Here is a 23599-nt window from a genome sequence, read left to right as displayed (position 1 = left end):
TGAGTATATGGTTTCTGTCTTGGGAGTTAATGAACTCCCTTGTCCTAATGCCAGCGAAAGTCTGAGCTCTACACAACAGGTGAAAACCCTCTCAGAGGTCAAGGGGATTATGCTGATACTTCATGTTCAACATGTTTAAATAAACAACTGAACTCAGTGAATCTTACAGCTCAGTGACTTACAAAAACAATGCTTGCATATGGATTATATATGCTCCTTATATTAAAGGAAAGTAGGAACCCTCCACATTTAACCTCATAGATATTATAAGGATACAGCTGATGCAAAAGTTCTTCAGCTGGATCCATGGACAGGAAATAGTTTTACTTTTTCTAGCCAAGCTGGCTGTTACAAGTTAGCAATAAAGGAATAAGTTTTTTCAGATTTTAGGACCAGATTTAAAATCGTTGTCCTGCTCACATCTCAAGATCTCTGCCCAGATGTAGATGTTCTTTCCCAACCTTGCCTGAGGCTCTTCTGATAGCTCTGACAACTATATATGAAATTACCCCTCAGAAAGAAGAATGATGCATCCGCAGCATGAGTCTGATCCAAAGATCTGTGAAAGCAATGGAAAAACTCCAAGTGGTGCAAGCACTTGTGGATCAGATCCCTGAATTGTTAGTGATAAAGAACCATATAAAATGTCAGCCCCAATTAAGCTATGGCAAAATTCCCACTCTGTCGGGTAAGGACTGCAACTGTAAAATTTTTTCAGTTGTCTATATTCCATAGATTCCAATTACTTTCCAACTTTACATATCTAGAAAAGTGACACTTATTTGCAAGATTAGTCATCCTTTTTTCCACTAGTCCCAGCACTTCTGGCACTACTGTTGTGTAAACTGATTTCCTCTTTCTTTTTCATTTTAGTTACTTTTGCCTCTTCTTCAGGAACAACAGTCAGTATATATGTGTGCTCATAGTAGCAATTATGTGCTCTTTCCTTAAGTTTGCATTCCTTTTTGATATGTTTCACCACTGTCTATGCAACTGAGTTTTGTATTCATAATTTGAACTCCAGAATTTCAAACCACAGATTTTTAATTTAATGTGAATATTTATATCAGAAGCACATGCATACTAGTTTAATCAGAGACCAGAAAAATATGCCAGGGGATTTATAAACAGTGTCTTATATCTTTCCAGATGAAGGATCCTGTAGGCCAAGGTTTCAGATGATGCCTGCAGACATGGCTTCAGTAATTTCAGTCAGCTCACCAAATGAGGATCTCTACTTGTCCTTATACAATTCTTTATGGGCTCTATATGGAATTAAAACATGGAGAAAAATAAGAATCAATAACTATCAAACTGAATGCCTATGAGAAGATTTTGATGTTTGGATTTAGTGAAGCAAGCTAAATTTACTGCAGAAGTTCCTACTTCTAATCTATACTTAGCACATTCTTTACACTTAAAAGAACTGCCTTACCCGCTCCTGTTTAGAATAAAATCTCTGTCGCAACTAGTTAATTAGCTCACTTAGACACTCCATTTTAACATAATTATTTTTTCACACAATTACCTTATTCCTAAGTCTCCATTAGCGGGTTCAGAACATAAATGTAGGGTCCCTTCTCAGGTTCACTGAGTGCCTAATCTTCCTGTTCCAGGTTATGATCCTTCCAGGCCCTCACTATGGAGATTTCCCACAGAAATGTTGAAAAACGGAGACTGCAAAGATCTGTGCTGTAGCTATGGCTGAAACATTTTCCCATGTGATTAGAAATAAGCAAATGAGGATAAGCTGTTGGCAGACTGAAGCATATTCTCCCCATGACAACCCTACTGACTACGTTTAACTATCACACACATTTTTTGATCCTACAGATAGCCATGCCCCTGCTCTTCAGCATCCTCACTGTTAATTGCAGCTCAGTAAACAGGCCTGGTAGTATTGCTTATTATTAATCAACAATTTTTCTGCATCAGTACATTCATACTTTTGCATTACATACATAATTTTGCACTGCACTTGCATGACAGCAAGACTTCCTATGAACCTGCCCTCACACTCAGATAGATTTCTTCCTGCCAGAGGCTAAAAGGAAGCTGTGAGAGATCTAGACCATTCAACCTCAATTTACAGTTGAGGAGGCTGTATGATGGATTTGTTTTTCACCCAATCCCCACTTCTCCCAACCAAACCCTTTCCTTCCTCTTCACTTACTTCTCAGAGCTCTGTGTACCCATATGATGTACACAGTCTCTTAGTTTACAGATGAAAATCAAGAAAACTATGGATGAGAGGAGACATTTGTAGTCTGCACCAAGTTATATATACTTGTCTTGCTTGTGCATTTCCCAATTGCTGTTTTCTATTCTGAAATTATGAGGAATGGCCCAATCTCACTGGTCCTAGCACAACTTTATGCAGTCATTTATCGGTAGCCACATACTGGAATGATCTCTGAAACTCTTTTAAGTACCACGCTCCCATGGCATTTAAATGTACAGACACCCTGCATAGGTTCATATATGACTAAAAATGCATCCCTAATCAATTAATGCTTTTGAGATAGACCTGAATTTCCTTATTATACACCAGTATTGCGAAGATTGCAGAATGACAATTTAAAGCATATTATAAATCATAAAAATTCAAGGCACCCTAAAGTCCTTATAGGAAACCCAAATAACCTGATATTTAAATGATTTTCAGTATATATTTTAAAAATACCTCTCATCCCTACAAAAAGCAATATTAGATGAAAATTCATGAGGATCAGTGAACTCTATTTTTGGAAAATTGTTAGTTACAAAATGAAAAATATAAAGATAATGTAGAAAACATGAAAACAAACAATAAAATCCCAAAACACTTGCTAACCAATCTTCACATAGTAGCATTTTTAATCAGTAGTATCTAAAAAGAAATCTAACCTTTCATAGAAGAATGGAGGATTCATCAATGAGATGGTAGCTAGTCACAACCACTCTCTAGGTTTGGATTTAGATTTCTTCCCTTGCACATAACTGTTACATTTATGCATTGGTGCTAACTATAAACTACAAAAACAAGAAAACATAAAGAAGTTATTTCCATATCCATTCTGCTGGTTTATTGATTTTCTCTATATCCCCTACATCTCACATTTCACTTGAATCATTTGTTTTAGATTTTAAAGGAAAAGCCTTCCAAACATATTAATTTAAATTAGTCTTTAACATGTCATTGGCTAGTCAGTAGTATATTAATCTCTGTGATCCTGAAGTTTACAAAGCAGGGGTATGGGTCAGATCTTGATTGTCCTACTCACACAATTAGTTACACTGATTTTAATGGCACTATTAACATTAGTAAAGCTAGCAAGATCTGGCTTCTTACAGCTGCCAGCCTGCCTTTCCAAAGAAAAGTGTTATGATTCTTCCCTGTTTATAAAAGCAGAGTTTTTTAAAAACTGCAGTTACAATGTTTTGCTCAGGCCCTTCTTTCACTGAGCCAGGCATTTTGAGGGAACCATAAAGTTCTTAATATGCACATTTTCAGTCTTAGCAATTTAATCAGAGCATTCTAGAAAAACAGCAGGCATTTTTCTATTCTGAGCAAGCTCATCTCTTGGAGTCGGATGCTTATAATCCGATTTTACTTTTCCATGTGTCCAATTAGCCATTTCATCAAGAGCAAACCACTGTCAGATATGCATGCCAGGAAATTACACAGTGCTTTCTGTTTGGTGCCTTGCACACTTGCTGTGTTCAGTGCTGCATCCTTCCCTGTGCTGTGCAGTGAAGTACATACATACACAGCCTGGGATTTAATTTAATATTCACCACTTATGCTGAAGCAACATGCAGAACTAACTACTCTGAGTGAACCTGAAATAGAAGAGAGCAGTCACAGTCCCAAACCAGAAAAAAAAAATTAATGGGATGAAGCACTGTCTACCTAGCATATCTGTGGATCAGAACATGTTGTCCACTGCAGAAACCAGACACTCAGCCCTGTCTCCCGCTTTCTTGTCTTTGCCTTAAATGGGGATAGAAAGAGAATGTCATGACTCTAACTCTGTATGTGTGAAAAAATTATTTGTTATGCTTCCAGTTTCTAATGCCATGATGAAACAGCAGCTTCAGCTCTGGGCTCTAAAACCTTGAACCCATAAGTTTGCATTAAATGGCAATATTGATCTCCCTGCTCTGAGAGGCAGAATAAGAGCATTTTCTGACCAGCTTCCTCTTGTGAAATGCAGTGACCAGGTGCACCCCTGTGCCCTATGGCCAGATTTTGAAAAGAAGCAAAATTAAAACCTCTTTTGCTTGGTTTGAGTGTTAGCTGCCTTTTGTACTTTATATGACTGTAGCCAGCTTTCTCTCTGCTTGAAAGGAAATTTGGTATTTTTGAAAATAAAAAGCGACATTATTTCAAAATGTTTTTCTTGGCAAGTATAATGAATAAAAACAACCCTGTAACAAAATTAGAAGCAACATTGTGAAGCAAATGTAACAATACTTATAAAAAGATATTTATGCAGTTCATAATAAATATGAGACCAAAAGTAATTACATTATATACACGATGAAGGTTTTTAGAATAATATTTTTAGCATTTATCACCTACAATGATATTATAGTATGATTATTTCTACAGAGGTCAGCCTCCCTGAATATGTGCTTACGTTCTTCTTAAAAAACCCATGTGTATTGGAGAAACATGGCTTTTCAAAAGTGTTTTTAAAGTCTAGAGTATAGGAGAAATGTCACAAGGAAAGAGTCCCAGATGCCGGTACTCATTGCAGCAAGATTTGCTGAACGTAATTACCTAAAATGCAGTGGTGTTTTGCTGAAAAATGTGTAACATTGGAGCACAGTTAATTAGCACAGAAAAGCTCAAGGGGCTTCATACTAATTTATATCACATGAGTAATGAGAAACACAGGAATAAAAGACTTCTTGGGTCACTGTCTACACTCCTGTGTGATCACAGACAATTAAATCATATAATCTTAATTTAAACTGCACTGGGTACCTCCTTTCAATTTCTTGGTGAATCACTGGCATTTTCTCTTCAGATATGATTTCCCTTTCAATTTTCTGAGGGGTCTCTACATTTACAGAGTAACTTTACTCATGGCCTGTTTATATGTATTTACTTTTAAGTCAGTGCTGCCCTTTAAGCTTCAAAAGATCTTTCCTTTCTAGTGCTTTTCCCTCAGTGCACAGAAATAAATCATATCCACCCTCAGTTTTTTGTTTTCTATGACAAACAAGCAATGTTCTTTTAAAGTTGTCCCAAGGGATGGACTTTCCATTCTCTTTTTATTTTAGTGGACACTTTCTTCATCAATTCTATTTTGAAACTGATACCTTTTGAAGGGAGGTGGGTAGAATTTTACACAATTTTCCAGAGGTCTGATCAGTGCTTTGAACATCTTCAAGACTCTATTTTCTTTACAGAAAGGCCTCTCCCAAATGCCTAAGAACTGTATTTACCATTTCCATGTCTCATCACAATGATAACTCAAAAACATTCAAAAACTGAATTCCAAGCATTGCAGTTTCCTTTCACCTTAATTTCAAACCTGTAAAGTGCTGTGGTATAACAGATGCTCTTCTCATTAGTCCTTAAATGGATAACTGCACTTTATATAATTATATAATTCCCTTTTTTATTACTTCAATTCTTAAGGTCCTAAAATATTCCAGTTCTACCTCTATGTTTGCAATGGTTTTCAGGTTCTATGATGAGAAAATTTTGTTAGCACACATCTATCTTTCTTTTTTTCCTTCTAACGTTGTAAATTTAAATATTTAATTCAACCAAATTAAAAACTAAAATATTTTTAGGTGTATCTTACAAAAACAGTCCCTCTCTATGAGCAACCACCCTGTAACCTGTGACGTCTCCTGCCACTAGACTCATTACTCAATTAATTATTTCTGTGGTTGCTTCAAATTTACTTTATACCAACTCCTAAATTCTTTACCTTTGCTAGTGATTTCCCATGAGGTCTTAAAACACTGTACAGCAGTCCCAAAAGAGTAGACATTCTGTCTAAGGCTGGAACACCGGTTATCAGTAACAATGTCAGGTTACACTGGATCTGTTTAGGCAAGCTTATGTTGCTTTCCAGCTCATTTACTCCCAAGCCATTAACTATTCTTTCTTTCAAGCATCATTTTAAAGTCCTGTATAATGGTAAGGGCATATATAAAATATGTTTTTCCTTAAGCAAAATATCCAGGGTTTGGTTTTTTTCAGTCTGAGAGTACGATCCCTGACTTGTATGAGTTTTTTTAATTTTAATTATTTATCATATACATGGTTTAATTTGCCATTATTTTTCTCTTTGAGGAATATTTACATTGTTTTAACTTAAGCACATTAATTGCGCTAAGTTTTACTTTAATTTGTCCATGTAAGTATTTTCTAGCTATTGTCTTTTTTTTTTTGTTCCTCTGCTCACCATAACTTACATAATTGGAGAAAGGCATTAATTTAGCTCTGAGTCATAATGCTGTTTCGTTGACTGCAACTTTGTTGCATGGTGGCCTTTTTCTTCTCCTGTTTTTCCTGTAATTTTATAAATAACCTTTTCATATTTCTATATGAAGATTTCATATTTCTTTTTTATATTTCCATACCTTGGAAAACATAACTATATTTTCCCTGATTTTGAAAATAAACAGTTGAGATCAGCAATTTGATGAGGGTCAGTATGTGCATCTGTTTATGCTGTAACAGTTCTGGAGAATCAATTAACCCTTGAGTTCACAGCAGCACAGATCCTGCGAGAAGGAAACACTTCAACACTGGTAAGTCAAGGGCAGAAAGACTCTGCAACACAAGGAACTGGTGATCAAAACGGTAATTGTCCAGGTAAACATGGTATCATAATTTCATAGCCTGCTATGATGATGGGCTGCAGTCAGGTCCCATTTGAAGCTAAAAGCATCAGAAGATGTAAATCCTAATTGAGGTTTTCCAAGGGGTTCACAGTAGCAAACATGCCAAGCAAAGAAACTAGATCTCTCTCCTTTAAAAGGATTACTTACAATCGCCTGGGACCACTTATTTTTGAAAATTGTTGTTATTAACAACAGGAAATGAAGGTGTAAAACTGCAGTGAGCATGTAAAACTGCGCTCATGACAAGGCTTAAGGAGCTGGCCAGGATCAGGCTACAATGCAGCAACGCTCAAACAGAACTAAGTTTTGAACAACTGTGCAAATCATACAACTCTGCAAGGATCACAGTGCTGTACAACAGTATCTTACTGTGACAGACATCACTTATATGTTCTTCAATTTGTCTGGAACTGAAAGATTAGGTTTGGGAAACTTTGAAGTGTTCCCTGATTAAAGAGCTCTATCCTATTTATTAGGCAACAGGAATGCATTTGACAATTTCTGGAAAAGGCACATACGGTCATTTGTACAGGTCCTTCATGACATATTTTCCACCTCAACTGATAGTTTGCTTCTGCACAAGTGAAACCATTGCTTCATAAGTGAGTTTAGCACTTTTTTTCCAAAGATTAATTTCTACATTATTCAAAAACTGTGGAACACAACCAGATGCTCTGGGCCTGTCAATAAGGAAGGTTTATTCAGGAATGTGGACTGTCTAGCAGGGAAGATTTGCTTTACTAATAGTGAGATTCCTACTCCAGCTCAGGGTTAAAACTTATCTGCCATGTTGAAAGCTGAGCTTTTCAATCAATTTATATCAAAGTGTGTATGGTATTGATCTTGCCCAAATGGTTTATCCTGTCTGTGATTCTATTCCGGAAAATAATACTATTTCTCTCCTCAAGTCCCCAAACCAAACCTTCAGACTGACCTCTGCTTTCATTCTATTGTCTTCTTTTCAAGAACTGTTGGGGCATCCAGAGGAAAAGCTGCAATTTGTAATTGGCATTCAGAGTGCTTTGATAAACGGCCTTTCCAAAGAGCTAGAGTCCGTAATGGTTCAGTATGGCATAGACCTTAGTGTGATGGTGGTTCAGTACCTGTGTGCATGCATGCATGCTCTCCAGCCCCAGGACAGGTGGGATGAGGCATGGGAGACAGGAAAAAAGGTTTTAGTGAGAAATCCTTTTCTGGTAAGCAGACCACCTTTGGAGATTAAACAAATTTCTCCATCAGGTAGAGGGAGTTCATGTGCATCTCTGCACTGCCTCTTTGCACATCTGCTAGCCAATGCCTGCAAGACCACTGATTGCAGCATGGCTTCAATAACCATGGAAATCACAATCTGGCAAACCTTCACAGCACGCAGGTCCACCCTTTACACTACCTCCTACCTGGGCCCTGGCCCTGTGATTTTATTTATTTCTGTGAAGAATACTTCTCCATCCTGCACATCACCAAGGTATCAAAAGACTCTGGTTCTCATTTCACATGTTTATTTTTCTTATTCTTTATTTCAAGTACTGATTTTCTCACAATATATCTGTAATAATTATTACTCATCTCAGCAATGATTATTTCAGCTTGCAAATATGGTCTTGAAAAAAAGCAGAATGATATTCTGATTTAAGGACCCTGCCAGCAACATTAACATTACTGGTTTGCATGAGTAATATGAACATCATCTTCTTTAAAGGACTATATTTCTTCTCTTCTCCTCTGGCAAGGCTAAAATGTGTCAGAACAACTAAAAGACCTTTTTGGAGATTTATTATGTTATATATGTTAATGGAAAATATCAATTCCATAAAAAGACATTCACATTGATGTGTTATATCCAGCGTCTTCAAAGCCAGAATGAGGATTAAAAATATAAAGCAAACAACAAATAATTTAGTTCGAGAATTTCTACACATACTGTCTTTCATTACTGAATCTTCTGTCACTTTCTTTAACCAGAAGCAAAATATCTAGGTTACACATATTATTTGATATCAATTTCAGTGTCCTTCAAATGAAACTGACCCAAAGGCTAACAAGAGGAACACTTTTTGACTGATCAGGAAGTGAAAATGTGTGATTTAACTCTTTGTTCAAGGCCAATATTTTTCTTTTTTTACCCTTAGTACAAGAGTCTTGTAACATACAAACACACTTAAACATAGGATGAAATACCTACTCTGCTGAAACAATCATATCATAGCTATTGTTACTACATCTTCTGTCTCTACTCTCATCATTCTTTTTGACTCATACTGTTGTCTGTCTTTCTTTAGTTTCTTCATTAGTTCTCTCCTTCCCCTGCTTGTCTTTGGGGATAGAGCCTGGAGGCAGAGGAGAAATTGGTCAAACTGGGAATACTGTGAACTTGTGCTCGCAGCCTATTGTGCCAGAGCCAGTGAGCTCTTTACAGAGACTTCATTCACTTCCATACCATTTTGTTCACTCAGCTATTGTTCCAGTACCCCATTTTCAAGTCCTGCAAGAATGAATCCTCCACTCGTCCCTTCCTCGCTATCCCACCTCTTTGTCAATTTACTTCTTCCACTGTGACCGGCCCTAGAAGATAGACATGAATGCAAAAGCCAGTTCTAATGAATACTGATTTAACATACTTTTTTCCAGAAAAGTATAATTGCACTACATTCTATATTTTCTGAGAAAGGTGCATGCAAAGCTTTGCAAGATACAACACAGGACAGATTAATAAGACAGCCCTTAAGTTTTAAAAATTACAAATAAAACACCCCATAGAAAACAACGTAAATTATGTGTTTGAATCTCTTTTTGTTTTCAATATGCAGGAAAATTTCTCCTCTGTTCAGCACTAAAAAACTGTCTTTATTGTCTACAAGTCATCATAGCCTTTTCTTTAGAGATCCACAGCACAGAAGTAAAAGCTATAGATGAGACAACAGTGAAGATACTACACAGCTAGTGCCTTAAGACATTTCAATGAAGTCAAATTAGAGAAGCAGTTCTTTTGACAACTGTAGACCTGAAATCTTCCAAATAAGACAGCACATTCTCTTATTTTCCCCTCATACAAAAAAAAAAAAAAAGTAAGGCTTTCTTTTAAGGATAAAATCAGTTTGCCTCCTGAGCTTATAACCAGCAGATTTTTTTTTTTTAATTTACTGGAAGAACCAGTGTATGATTGAAATGGGAGGAACAGGTGGAAAATGTAATGCCTTTTCAGGCTCGCTCTTTTCCATTGACTTTTGTACAAACCTCAGAAGTCACGTGGCTTTCTGTACAAACCCATTTCCCCTTAGGGTTATGAGAATAAATATCTCAAAGATTGTGAGATACTCAGATGCTACATGGAGAATGAAGTGTAAGAGGTTTGAGAAAGTATTCTTTAGAGGAAGAATACTAAGAAGCGCAAATCACCAAAATGCGTAGGTCTTGAGTAATGCAATTTTTTCTCCATCCAGAATTGAGCAGGGAATTTCAAAAACAGAAGGGGTATCTGCGAAAGGAATGTAAACTGGTCAAGAAACTATGTTTACTTTGAAAGCCTACCTCTTGTCTTGCAGTTTGGATTCAGTATCTGAGTGCTGACATTCCCTAGGACACAAACTTTCATTCTTGTGTAATGCCAACTGGCTAAAATAGCAATGAAACCTACAGTTAAAAGAAAGACTTTCCATACTATTTTTTGTCTTTACTCTGTGGCTTGAACATTACTTCTCACTAAAAACTAGCTGCCAATCGCATATTCAAGATTACTATTAGGACTGGCTTATTTTTGTACTAGTCATACATAAAATGTCATGTAGTGTTAATATCCAAACTCCAGATCTTAGATTGCATAATAAAAGTGTTCTTATTATACAAATATAAAATTACATATAACTTGTATACCATATAAAATATATAGATTGTTTAAAAACAGCTGCAGTGCCAAAATTTTAGTAGCAGTTTGGAACAGATGTCACCATCTGGATACCTCCACTAGTATCTCTATGAGACCATTTAAGTCTCCTGACTGGCTTTTACACAGAAAGTAATGAGAGTGAAGCACAAGGGATGAGTTCCAACTGTGTTAAATTTAAGGTGTTTTCCTTCATTAAACTGAGAAAAGATGTTTAAAAAAAAAGGATGAAAAAATGAGCAGACAATTTTAATTTGATGAACACCTCTTTTTCTTCCTCTTTACTAAACAACAAAAATCTGTATGTTTTTTCATTTGCCAAGTATCCATATTTTTTCCCTTTTATTTTTTTTATGCACTATAAACAGTTTTAATTCAGTCTTGACTTTTTGTCTCTGTTATATTTTCAGTTGATGTCATACCTCTTTTCTTTTATTTATTTATTAGCTAACGTTTCCTAGGATATAGATCAGCTTATTTTCCACTTTCTTGATTTAGAAGTGGAAAACTCATGATTGTGCTGCTGGGTGATAAGTATTGTAAAGTGGACACGTGTTCAGACAATGTAAAATAATGATTAGGCTGACCTTATAAAAAAGGAAATCTAAAAAGAAAATTTAAAAAAATAACGGCTACAATTTTGAATATGATTGTCTGGAGGAGCCAAAGGTCTCTTCAGTTTTTCAATGCAGCAGGAAAAAGGAATTGCAAGTTTTAAAAGAAACAAAAGCTTTGGGCATAGACAACAACACTATAACAATGTATTCCATGTAAAAGTTCTCCACTGGGTTTTATAACCTCAGAATGCAGTACATAGGTACAGATGAAATTGCATACAGACATATCTAGAAAGACACACACACATACATATACAAAAATATCTATTTTCTTACATATGTTGTTGTTTGGTTTTTTAGTAAGAGTTTCTGAGTGGCCTATACTATTGATAGTCCTTAAAATCCATTACAGTAAGGAAGGATCACCAGCTGTCTTGTTTCATATATCTTTCTCAGCAATATGTATTCCTATTTACCTTATATTTCTTTAGAATGCAAGGTGTGAATTTTCACAGTGTCTTGCTCAAGGGTCCAGTATTTTAAAATATGTAGGATGGATTGCCTGACTTGTGCATTCCACAGAACAGCTCTAACAGCTCTGATGGTGTTTCTGCATTTCTTTACTTATTTATATATTTTCTGTTTGGAACTTGGATTAAGTTTTCTCAGTTTCTTCTTCACTGGAGTACAAATAGAGGTGTAATGCATTTCCAACTTGTAGTCTTTCATTTTTAATTCTTGAAAGCTTTGAACCCAGTTCTATAAAACTGCAGCATTTTACAGTTAGCAATGTTAAACTGAAACTAGAAGAACCAGTAATCATGAATTTATAGAACTTTGTTGAAAAGATAGGACCAATACAGTGTTTTTATCCTGGAGGAGACAGAATACTTGGGAAAAAAAATTGTGAGGGTCCGGTAATCAAATGGTATTTTGCCTTTCACCTTCATTCCAAACTTGCAGGAGTCCCTGTCAATCACCTATATCATGCTGACTACACTAATAAAGAAGCAGAAGGTAACAGTATTTTCTGATATTCACTACAAATCTCTCTCAAGCTAGCCAGTATGACAAGCATAGTCTTTAAGGTAATCGTGTAGTACATAATGATTTCAGTTTTGAAACATTTTAGCTCTTTCTGTTAAATATCTTATCACAACTTGCTGGCATATTATACTATGTTCTTAAGTCAGTGTCAAATCTTCTTCACAAATTTTAGCAGAAAATTGTCTAACAAACACTGATGGTCAGTGACTATTGAGTCAGTTACGAATTCCTGATATCTAGTAATGCCAGCAAAACATTTCTTTCCAGTATCCAGATAACTACAAAAGTAGAGATATACGTTGATTAAAATTTCCAAGGCTGAAAGATGCGTCCAAAAATGTATGTCATATCAATTCAATTAACAAGTGTGGACAACTTCACTATAGATGCTGTATGGTGTATATGTGTACATGTACAAGACCAATGGCTTACGATACTGTAAAAGAAACACATCTCAATAGGTGTTCATCATGTGTGAATGTGGCACATTTGAACACATTGCGGCCTTTTTTCCTGGCTTTTTGTTGCAGTCTCTATAATTTTGAGTGAGAAGGCTGGAGGAACAAAAAAATACAGACTGCTTTTAAAAATTTTATTTTAACCCAGTTATGCAGTGTTTCATAATACTCTATTGATGTTCAGGCCTTTGATCATTGATCTGAGCACAATCAACAGTCACAAAATCAAAGTCAGAAGACAGGGATATAAAAAAGAAACAGTTAACAGGACTGATGATGAAACATTGGTAAATAAATAGTCTAGAATGGAATACTAATGAAGTTTGAAAGGTTGTGTCAGAAGAATTGTACACCACTGCACCACTTGAGAAATACAACCAAGCTGAAGGTAGTGAAAACACTAATTCACAGCAAACAGGAAGATGATAAAGTTGTCACAGTCACTAGCACTACTAATAATCATATGCCAATGATTATCATGCTTCTCTGGTACAGATTTGATTACAATTAATTGGTAAATAATTATTGAATTAGAATTAAAAGTAGAGGTAGAAATCAAGGCTGAAGATTCTGTCAGTATGAAAGCAAAATAAGCCTAAATTTTTTAGTTATAAAGACAATAAAAGAGACATTAACTAAAAAAAACATTGTCAACTCATTTTTTTTTTAATGCACAGCCTGTTTGAGGTCAGATAATGGTGCTGGTAACACATTAGCCTTGCAAACTGTCTATGGGCCATTATCCTGCTGTTGTATAGGTGTCTTAAGTTTTAACCATTATATTTGAGTTACAATAGTGACAGTCACACTTTTAATTTTCAACACTTCAGAGAAACTATGCATTTTTGTTTGCCCTGTTCATCTTCTGCTATCACAATACAGTATTACTAAGACTTGAACCCAAAAAATCACAAAATTTATTGTTAGGTTGTAATTACTCTGTGTTACATTGATTTTCAACCATCTGGACTTAAAATATCTTGCTCAAGTCAGTTTAGTATTATTTTTTAATGAAAACACAGTACACTTTTGAAATAAGAGACTTCTGTCAGTGACATAGTGTTATTTTCAGCTTCTTGAAACACAAACAGTATTACCGATTTATTTCAATCATTTCCCATAATCATCAAAGTAGTGGAGGTAGATACATTCATTATTTTTGTGAACACAATCAATAGTAGGAGTACATCTATCCCCCTCTGAAGGAAACAAGGTTTCTCTTGTCTGGAGATGAAGACATTTTCAAATTAGATCAATTTTTTCTTATTGCCTCAATCTGTTCCTGTTCTTCTGCTTTCTAACCTCAGCTAGAGCAACTAGTCTCCAAAAAAAAAAAAATCACATCTTGCACATTTATTTATACTCATGACAGAAACAACAAAAACAGCCAAAACAAAACCAAACAACATATATTAAACAGCATAGTCAAAATGAACTTCTTACTCTGCCGTCTTTCTGCTATGAAAGACACGTTGGCAAAAAGTGGTATCGGTAGTCTATAAATTGCAATTTCAACATGTGCTCATTCTCCATTTAATGTTTGCAATGACAAGAAAAAGGTTTTGTCTGGTTGGTAACTGTAAACTGTCCATACCATTTATTATGTAAATGATTTTGTCTGGGTGTTAATTTCACAAACATAATAAAGCCTACTACTATATTTTATAAATCTGTATTCTTAAAAATAATCTTCTTTATCTTTTTTACCCATTTCGCTTGCTTGTTCTTATTTTTTTTCCTTGCAATTCTAACTACGTTAGTTGTATCACGGTTACCTCCCTTCAGGAGATGAATATGCTCCCAGACTGATAGTCAACCTTTATAAACAATATAATTATGTGTGCAAAAGTTCCAACTATAATTTATTCTTGCAGAATGATCTACAATATGTTTTACAAGACAGCATTTAAAGTCGAGTCAACATGTGAAGGCATTCAGCAACACACATAGGCAAACATCCACAGAGTTATACCCTAATCTGCATTTAACATTCCACTTCTTATTCAGGGTTAAATAAATTCTGAACTGGGAAGATGATCTTCAAATCTTTTTTTTATCCGGTCCATAGTTGACACACTTATATATGAAATAAACATGTACTTTGTCAGCGTCTCTAGCAAAACATAGTAGGTTCATCTGGTCCACTACTAAATCAGAATGCATTCATCCTATAAGGCAGCCAGGTTGACCTTGCAGTACAGCTACTTATGGGAAGAAATTGAATTAAAATATGGATGAGATGTTCATGGTAGAGAAGGATTGGAGTTCAGGGTAGCAAAAATAAACACCTGCCATCAGTACCTGGGCAGTTTAGAAAAAATATTGTGAGTAAATCCATCCCAAATGATTAACAACTACCCTCCTGAACATTTAACCTGGTATGTAAAATATATATTCCCAACCCATCAAATAGCATTCTCAATAAACTGCCAATCTTTTGATGACTTTCGTATTCTTTTTCTTAGTATATTTCTGGTCTGCTTGATATACTTTTGTATTAAAGAGGAAAGGGGAACCAGTGAGCACAACTGAAAGGCAGAAGACTAAGATAATGCTTGGTCTCGGGAAAGAGAGCACTTACACCATCCAAAGCCCATTGAAGATGTCAACAGAAACGGTCCCATTAATTTCAACAAGTGCTGAATTCAACCTGTTTGAAAATTATTCAGTTCTTTATTTATGGTAGTAAAAGGGAAGAATTACCAGCTCAAGCCAGAGGGAAATGATACATCATCTTCCTGTCATGAAGGTAGTGAAAAAACAGCAACTTGCTTCATCACACTTCTCAGGCTGCTACAGAGTGCTGGAGAGCACACAGCAATACACAAAGATCACTCTTCAACACCTGTTACAACACCAGATTATCTAAAGAACTTTATGATTTACTTAAGTGTGAAACAGAGTCTTGGGGCTACTTTTATGGAAAATCCCAAGGCAACTGAAAAACTATGTTTGTTTGTTTCTGTCTGTGATAGCCTTGGCCACTACCCCAATATTCTTCCTCCAAAGCAATGAGGGGTCTCAGCTAATAACGCACTTCTGAATGATGATACTCCAATGAGAAGGCTCAGCCACAGAGAAGTATAAATGGAGTGTAGAAAGTCTACAGGGGAAATACGTGTTTATCAAAGGAAAAAAGCAAAATCATTTACAAAGTGACAATCAAAGTTGGTGAAAGCCATTTCCACAGTATTTCATAGTTGTTGTTAACTAATAACGCATATGTAACTGATATACATCTTAATCACTAATGTGTTTTTTTAAAAAATGCACGTTATGTACCATCACCACACAGGTTATTTACATTGTTGGATTGTGCCCCTATTTCTTTCACTTAAACAAATGGTTCTTGTGCTTTGATACCTCCTATTCATTGCTACTGACTTCTGTTTTGCAACCTTAGAGCTGATAACAAGTGAATCATCATCTCTGCCAGTAGAAGAGCTGTAGTCACTATGACTTTGTGACTCCTATGTGAGGATCTGAGCGACGATGGCTTTGTCACATTGCCAGAGTTCCCATATAAGACTAATGCGAAGGACTTCAGATTTTCTATGTGGTACTTGCTTCCTATTCTTTTCCTGTGACTCCATGCATTTAGATAAATCATCCATATTTAGTGACAGAAGTGCACTAATGATCCTGTTCCTTGCTGATATGTGAGCTGAGCCATGCCAATTCATGCCAGATGAGATACTGCCTCACACTTTAGAAGTTCTCAAGCATATTGTCAAAGGCTTGCTCAACTTTTATCTATGATCATATTCAACCCTAACAGTCTCCCTGACTAAATATGAGTTGTTAAGACTGTACAACTACAATATGTACTCACATATGTACTTATATATGTACTTACATGTTTTAATGTAAGTTTATAGAATGTCAGTGCACAATCACAGAATGATTTAGGTTGGAAGGGACCTCAAAGACCATCGAGTTCCAAATCTCCCGCCATGGACAAGGAAAACTAGACCACGTTGCCTAAAACCCCATCCAGCATGGTCTCGAACATTTCCAGGGATGTGGCATACACAGCTTCTCTGAGTAACCTGTTCCAGTGACTCATTACCCTCACAGTAAAGAACTTCCTCGTAATATCTTATCTAAACCTGCCCTCTTTCAATTTAAGGCCAATCCTCCTAGTCCTATTAACTTCCTGTGTTGGTTTAAAGGTAAACCGGCAGGGGAAATGAACTCAACTCAGAAGAGAGATTATAAATCAGAATAACAATTTAATAAAATAATACAATAGATACAATTATACAGACAAACAATTGTTTTAACCCACAAAACCCAAATGTATAACCCAGCACCCTGGGGCATGAACAGAGTGGTGTTCGTTGGGTCCCCTGAGCCCAAAGTAAAAGGAGAGGGGAAAAAACCTGTTGGTGAGAGTGCTGTTGCAGTCTAGTCAAGAGTGGTGGTCACAGTCCTTCTCTGGATCCCACGAGAGGTTAAAAAAGTCCCAAGACTCCAAGATTACATATATCCTCTGGTTCAAGCAGGAATGCCCAGTCCTTCCCTCAGGGCGGGGAGTTCCACAATGGGTGTGAGGACAGGAGCATCCTCCGATCTTGCAGGCCTCTTAACACCCAGTTCATAGCCTGAGGAGTCAGGTTGCTCTGGGCAGATGATGTAAATGGTCTATTGACAACAGTTTCTGGGAAATGGCATGGAAGGCTATAGAATACACAGTTTTGGGTTACACCCAGTGATGAACTGGTCCCAGCTGTTCTAACTAGGACACTTCGAAACTTGCTCTTTGATGACTAAAAACTTTGAACAATGAAACAAAAATAAACTGTAGACTACTGTTCCTTATTTTTGCTTTGTAAAGCAAACCAAAACATGATTGGCATCACAGAAATTTACAACATTTCAAATAACAATAACAGGATTTTGGGGGAAAAAATGGATGGCCATATAGCCCTCTGAAGTTAAGTACTAAATTAAATTGTGTACTACATTGATCTTAATTTTGTTTCTAAAAAAAGAAAGATGAGAAACCATTAGGAATATTAGAAATCTCTTTTTTATTTCCTGATGCTGAAAAGATGCTATTTTTACAGAGTTTCTGAATGAACAAAATAACAAAGCTATGAAGTGAAGGGGGTTTTATCATGGTTTGGTTTTACTTCTTAGTTAAAGGAAACAAGTGTGTTTAAATGCACTGCAGTGGTCCTGGAGTATAACTAAAAGTCAGAAATATGCAGGTAAAATTAATTCATAATTGTAATTATAATTATTCAAAATTTATTAAAGAAAACCCCACAAAACGGTTCCTATTCTTCTCCACTTCAGTCTACAGGACATAAGGACAGTTTTTCTTCTGAAGATGGAATACGTAACATTACAGTCAATTTACACTTTATTTTACATATATTTATGTAGACTGATACATATTTATACTTTCTGTAAGTATGTAGGATGTTTTTTAGAATAAATTGTAATCTTAGTATTACACTACTGCAATGAAAAAGGCAACAGAAAGTCAATATGAAAATAATAAATAAATCAAATTGAGTTTTAATTTTATTTATGTATTTTAAACATCCACTTTGGCACATTTCATAAATATTCAAGAGACTTGCCAGTTTATAAGACATGACTTGGGAATAATAAAGTATTAAAAAGACACTAATGAATAAGCAGTTCACTACACTGCAGCTTCATCCACTGTTACTGTACTGAAACCATAATAAAAAAAAAGTGGCAATATTTCAACACAATAAATAATTTTACTTAAAGCCTTGCTTGATCTCACAGTTAAAAAATAAAATAACAAGATACATTCTATGGCTAACTTGATTTTTCCTAGTGTACTATTTCTGAAACAGAGACCACAATCATCTTTTTCAGCAATCTCAGTTTCCAGCAAAATTCTTTGTTTCTGTTAGGCAAGTTTGTTGCAAGCATTGGCTTCAATGAGAAACTAAAGTCTCTTATTACTCTCCTTACAGAAATTCACATTTTCTAGGTAATAAAAACTAAAAATTACCTTGTCATTGGAATTGTAAATGTCTTTCTACTGTGAGAAAAAACAGAAGAAGCCCATGCAGTCTTGCTTACATCAGCAAGACTGTTCATATGTATGCAGACCACTAGTGGTCCTTTCCGCTTACTGTCTTAACTGTCAGGTATCCTCTGTATTTCGTGAATTATGTAAATCCCCAAAAAAGTAACAGTTGAACCACTAATAAGAAACAGGACAGACTTTGCTGGTTTTGTCCTAAAGTTAGGGCATTTGTTCAAATGTTCATCTGGCTCCCCATCACAGCAAGAGCAGATCTTATCAAAAAGTCTAAGCACAAAACTGGAACCTGCCTCCAAATAACCAACATTGCCTTCCTCCAAGCTCTCTTCTTCCCCACGTTAAGCAAGCCTCGTCAATAGCCCCACAATGCTTGTGGCAACAAAGCCATATAAGAACTCAGAAGATTACTGTTTTGACTGTGCCTACATTACAGAGTATTGTAGTGTAACAGAGGGAGGGGTGTCAGAGAAACAATTGGTGCTGAGGATTTAAAATCAATGCTGCATAGATATGGGGGTGGGAGGATGAAGAAAAATGAGAAGGGTACTTCAGACTAGCTCCAGATTGGCCGATATAAAAGAATTGAAGAAGTTGAAAGTCACCAAGGTCATTCCAGAAATACCTCTTTTGCTTTAGATTCATGAAAAAAGTAAGCACTCTTCAAGCACTCTTAAATGGTTCTGTGATGAAAACTAAAGCCCAGTAAGTGGAGACATCCAGGAAATCAACTTCAGCAGGATGCGGCTTGGTGAAGTTGAATTACTTGTCTGGATCCACCCCTAGCAACAGTTTGCCAAACTCTGAACCACTCAGCAACTCTAGGCTGGATGCCAGTCTGAGAGACGATAAACCTCTCCAGAGGTTTCTTCCGACATCTGGAAGAGCTTCACTGCTGGCCCTAAAGCTGAGTAAATGCATGAACTCTGCCTTAAGCCCAACCTAATGAGTCCACTAGAGAAATGCAGCAGTTCAGGATGGAGCTATACTAACAGCTACAATGCTTATGGAGTGAAGTTTCTCTCTGACTGACTGAATTTGAGTACACAACTGTCTGTATTCATTCATGTTGAGGCACCCTAAGAGATGCATGTAGGGAAAGATCCAAAAATCATAAGATAGTATACATATACATAAACTGACAGACTCCTTACATGGTAACACAGAGACCTTTATGATATAGTGCTCTTTTGTTTGAAATTATCATTTCATAGCACTACTCAAATGTATACCATGCCACTCCTGGAGGTGAATAAAAACCGAAGAGCTATGGATAAGGTTTTAAAATAAAATATTAAATCTGAAAATTCTACATGCTAACAGCATTTCCCAGGCAATCACTTAATTATTTTTCAATCTGCTTCAAAGTTTTTAAGCATTGGATACTCTCAATTTCCACAAAATAAAAGAGAGATGCCTCTCAGTCTTCTTCTACTAATTTTAACTAGATTACTCATAGTTTCACGCACTGAGGATTCCCAAAAAGAGGGTACAGAGCACAGATTTGGTAACAGTAGGAGATCAAAAACTATGGAGTCTGTTTCTTGGCATCTTGAGATCTAAAAAGTCTTTCTAAAAAACTGTTTGAGAACAGATTTGTCCACATGAGATTTCTTTAGACTGGAACATTTTGTCAGACACATGGATCTTACTTAGTACATGAGACAACAATATTGGCTTCAATAATTGCGCAGATTTACTTGTGTTTATTCTGGATCGGTAGCTTCAATGACTGTAATGCCAACAATACAAGTGTAGTTTGTGTGTTGCTTCTGAAAAAAACCCCTCAGATTTATTAATATTTTTTAATGTTATTTGACTAAGGAGCAGATTGAAGCCACTGAAATAATTATGATGTAACATCAATGAAAATCAATCTCCAGGAAAAAAACACCAGGTACTTTTTAAAATAGGAAAGCAACTTTAAAAAAGCTCTCAGAAACCTGTGTTGCAACTTGAATTTTATCCATCGTCCTGATCTTCCTAGATGTAAAAAAAAGTTCATCTCTTCTGCTCCACTGATTCATTGTGGATAAAAATGACTGAGACATAAGATAGCTTTAACCTTTATTGCAGCCAGAAAAGGCCATATAATGGAGTCCTTGCTTAGTCATAACTTGAATGAAGGTAATGAAGTTAATCAATGAGTCATCCTGAACTCCTCAAATAATCTGAGGAAGAAGAAATATACCTCCCCTGGTGAGCTGGAGTACAAACAAGGTAAATCAGTCTGAAGGCACTCAGCTCTGTGAATCAGCTGTGGAATATTCTCAGGGAATCTTTCATGCTCACTTTGCTGTTCAGGTTAAGTGAAATTAATTCTAGCCTAAGACCACAGATGAAAATTTTTCTGCAGTCTCCTGACAGACATCTAGATGTTAGCCAAAAGACCTTTTCAAAGTTTCCAAACCCTCTCTATCTCCTTCCACAAGCAGTCAATACCACCAAAATAACACCATAACCCTCAGAAGAATGCCATTTTCAGTGTTTCTTATTCTCTCATTTTTTAACATCCAAGTTACATTAGATTCTGAAATTTTGGCTGATCTAAAGGATGCAACTGATGACCATGAAAGAAATTTCTAAGTCTAAATACATTTTTAGTATTCTGTCTATTCTTGCCCTAAGTGTATATTGAACTAAAATGAACAATTTGTTGCTGCATAATATGTCATAGTATCTATCCTGTATGTAGAAGCCACCTGTACCTGGAGATGGAAATTGCATTTATCACAAAAATAATAACTATGCAATGCGAGACAAAGCATCACAGATGACCACTATATAAGATTTTTTCTCATGTTTTATCAAAAACTCCTCAACTATTTATCTTTAAAATTAAAAAAATAATCCCATGTAATGGAAGTGGTCTGACAGTGTCAATGAGTTGACTGCTTACTTCAAGTCAGAGATATCAACTTGGCTTTGTTCTCCTAAGTTTTTTCCCAGTTTCAGATGCAATAAACTCCCTGTATTATGACAATTTCTTTTGAAGTTAATCAGTATCATGTACTGCAGAACGCTACATGTCAATTTTGTAATGCAGAAAAGATAAAAAAATATGAAGCAAAGACTTCATAAACTTACAGTGCTTACTGCTTGGGGAATACTCAAAAATCACTTAAGAAAGCAGACAATTAAATAAACATGATTACAGTTTGCAAGAATGTAAAGCCTTACTCTATTTTCCAAAAGAATTGTGAAATTAAAATAATTGCATCTGATGTAGTCCCTGCATTAAAAATAAGTTACTTCAAGAGGAAAACTTACAGCTATTATACTCATCAAGATAAAGACAAGAGTTGTCTCACAAAGTGAACACAGGAAACCTCATTTAAGAAGTCAACTACTGTTGCAAAGTTTTACATGAAAACTGAGCAGTCTGCCCATACTGCATATTCTTGACATGTAAAGTTCATAACAGCTGACATTTTTAAATCATTATAAAGGTATAGATTTATATGTTCTACAATATGAGTTCTGGAAAGGTTGTAACTTAAGACTAGAAATATTTAGGCCATCTTTATATATATAAAAGAGCAAACGACTTTATACAATGTTCTGCTGCCAACTGATATTTTGGAGTCTGTTAAATTTCAGCAAGAGTATATTTTAATAATACATGTTTAATATATTAAAGATATACCCTCAATTCTCTTTGTGCAAGTCATTACCTAGTGAGCGTTATGCCTCAGATCAAGCCCTCATTCAAATAAATGAGAACTTCAGGGAAGGATCCATTTGCACATCCAATTATGTATTCTGTGTCTGATTTTAAGCACGTGATTTAGCGGAACTGACCTGCTGGAAGACACACACCAGCTAAAATACCATTCTTGACCAGAAACAACAGCCATAAGAGTGAAGGTGTCACCCTTACTAGCAGAACCTGCTCCCCATAGTATAGACAAGTAGTAGCATGCTGCAAGTTATTATTTATCATCAATTTACAAACAATGTATTATGAATTGTTCCCATATTTTTTATTGATTGCAACAGATGTCACACCACCTAATAGTGTGTTAGTCAAATGTATAAATATATACACTTTCTTTCTCACTGCCTGTAGAACATAAAATCTTTATTCATCAGTATTTACAGGAATATCATGGGTAATGCTACAAACTGTTGCTAGCCGCTAAAAGAGAAGTCAGGGTCATGAGCAAATGTGCAAATGGTCATTAGCACAAGTAGCAGAGAAACCAAGGTAAACAGAAGAAGCACAAATTATGAATAAGATACCACAGATCAATAAAGGACCAAAAAAAGAAGCTTTGCTGATGGTTAGGAAAGGAGTTTAAGGGGTGAGGATACTGCTTTAAGAAAAAAAATGGAAATAATATTTACCATAACCATACAAACCACAAATAAAAATGCATATTTTGAAGTATCTTTCCTCAGTAAAGCAAACAATTCATGCTCTAGTAAGAACTTTTTGACAAGTCCAGTGCATCTCCATTCCACAGAAATAAACAGCTTGTCTAAGCTATTTATAAATCCTGTTAGGATGACTCAAGAACAGAAGGACTTCGCTTTGAAAAGACTAACTAATGCGGTTTGAGTAGGATTTAGACCCCAATGCTTGCATTTATGTAGCCAGCATTTCATGCTCAAATTTTCTTCTTCTGTACAGGATATGGTGTCCTCACCCTTCTTACTTTTAAAAATCAACTGTATCTCAAGGGAGCGATCATGAAACTAGGGATAAAATCACAATCATTAATTTAAAGGAATGAACCTCACAGCAACTTGCTTCTTGCATGAATGCTCTTAC

General features: G+C 35.8%; 1 long non-coding RNA gene across 1 annotated transcript; it reads right to left on the bottom strand.

Moving 5' to 3' along the window:
- Positions 1-1124: 1124 nt before the first annotated feature.
- On the bottom strand, positions 1125-10467 carry LOC113966908. The gene is made up of 5 exons (XR_003534008.1): positions 10381-10467; positions 9290-9414; positions 9035-9179; positions 3893-3973; positions 1125-1265 (listed from the first exon to the last, which is right to left on the bottom strand). It is a non-coding gene; the product is annotated as an uncharacterized LOC113966908 (long non-coding RNA).
- Positions 10468-23599: the final 13132 nt, after the last annotated feature.

Source organism: Neopelma chrysocephalum, unplaced genomic scaffold (assembly GCF_003984885.1).
Source record: "Neopelma chrysocephalum unplaced genomic scaffold, ASM398488v2 Primary Assembly neopelma1_22b, whole genome shotgun sequence".
Lineage (NCBI taxonomy): Eukaryota > Metazoa > Chordata > Aves > Passeriformes > Pipridae > Neopelma > Neopelma chrysocephalum.
This window is presented reverse-complemented; position numbering and strand designations above follow the sequence as displayed.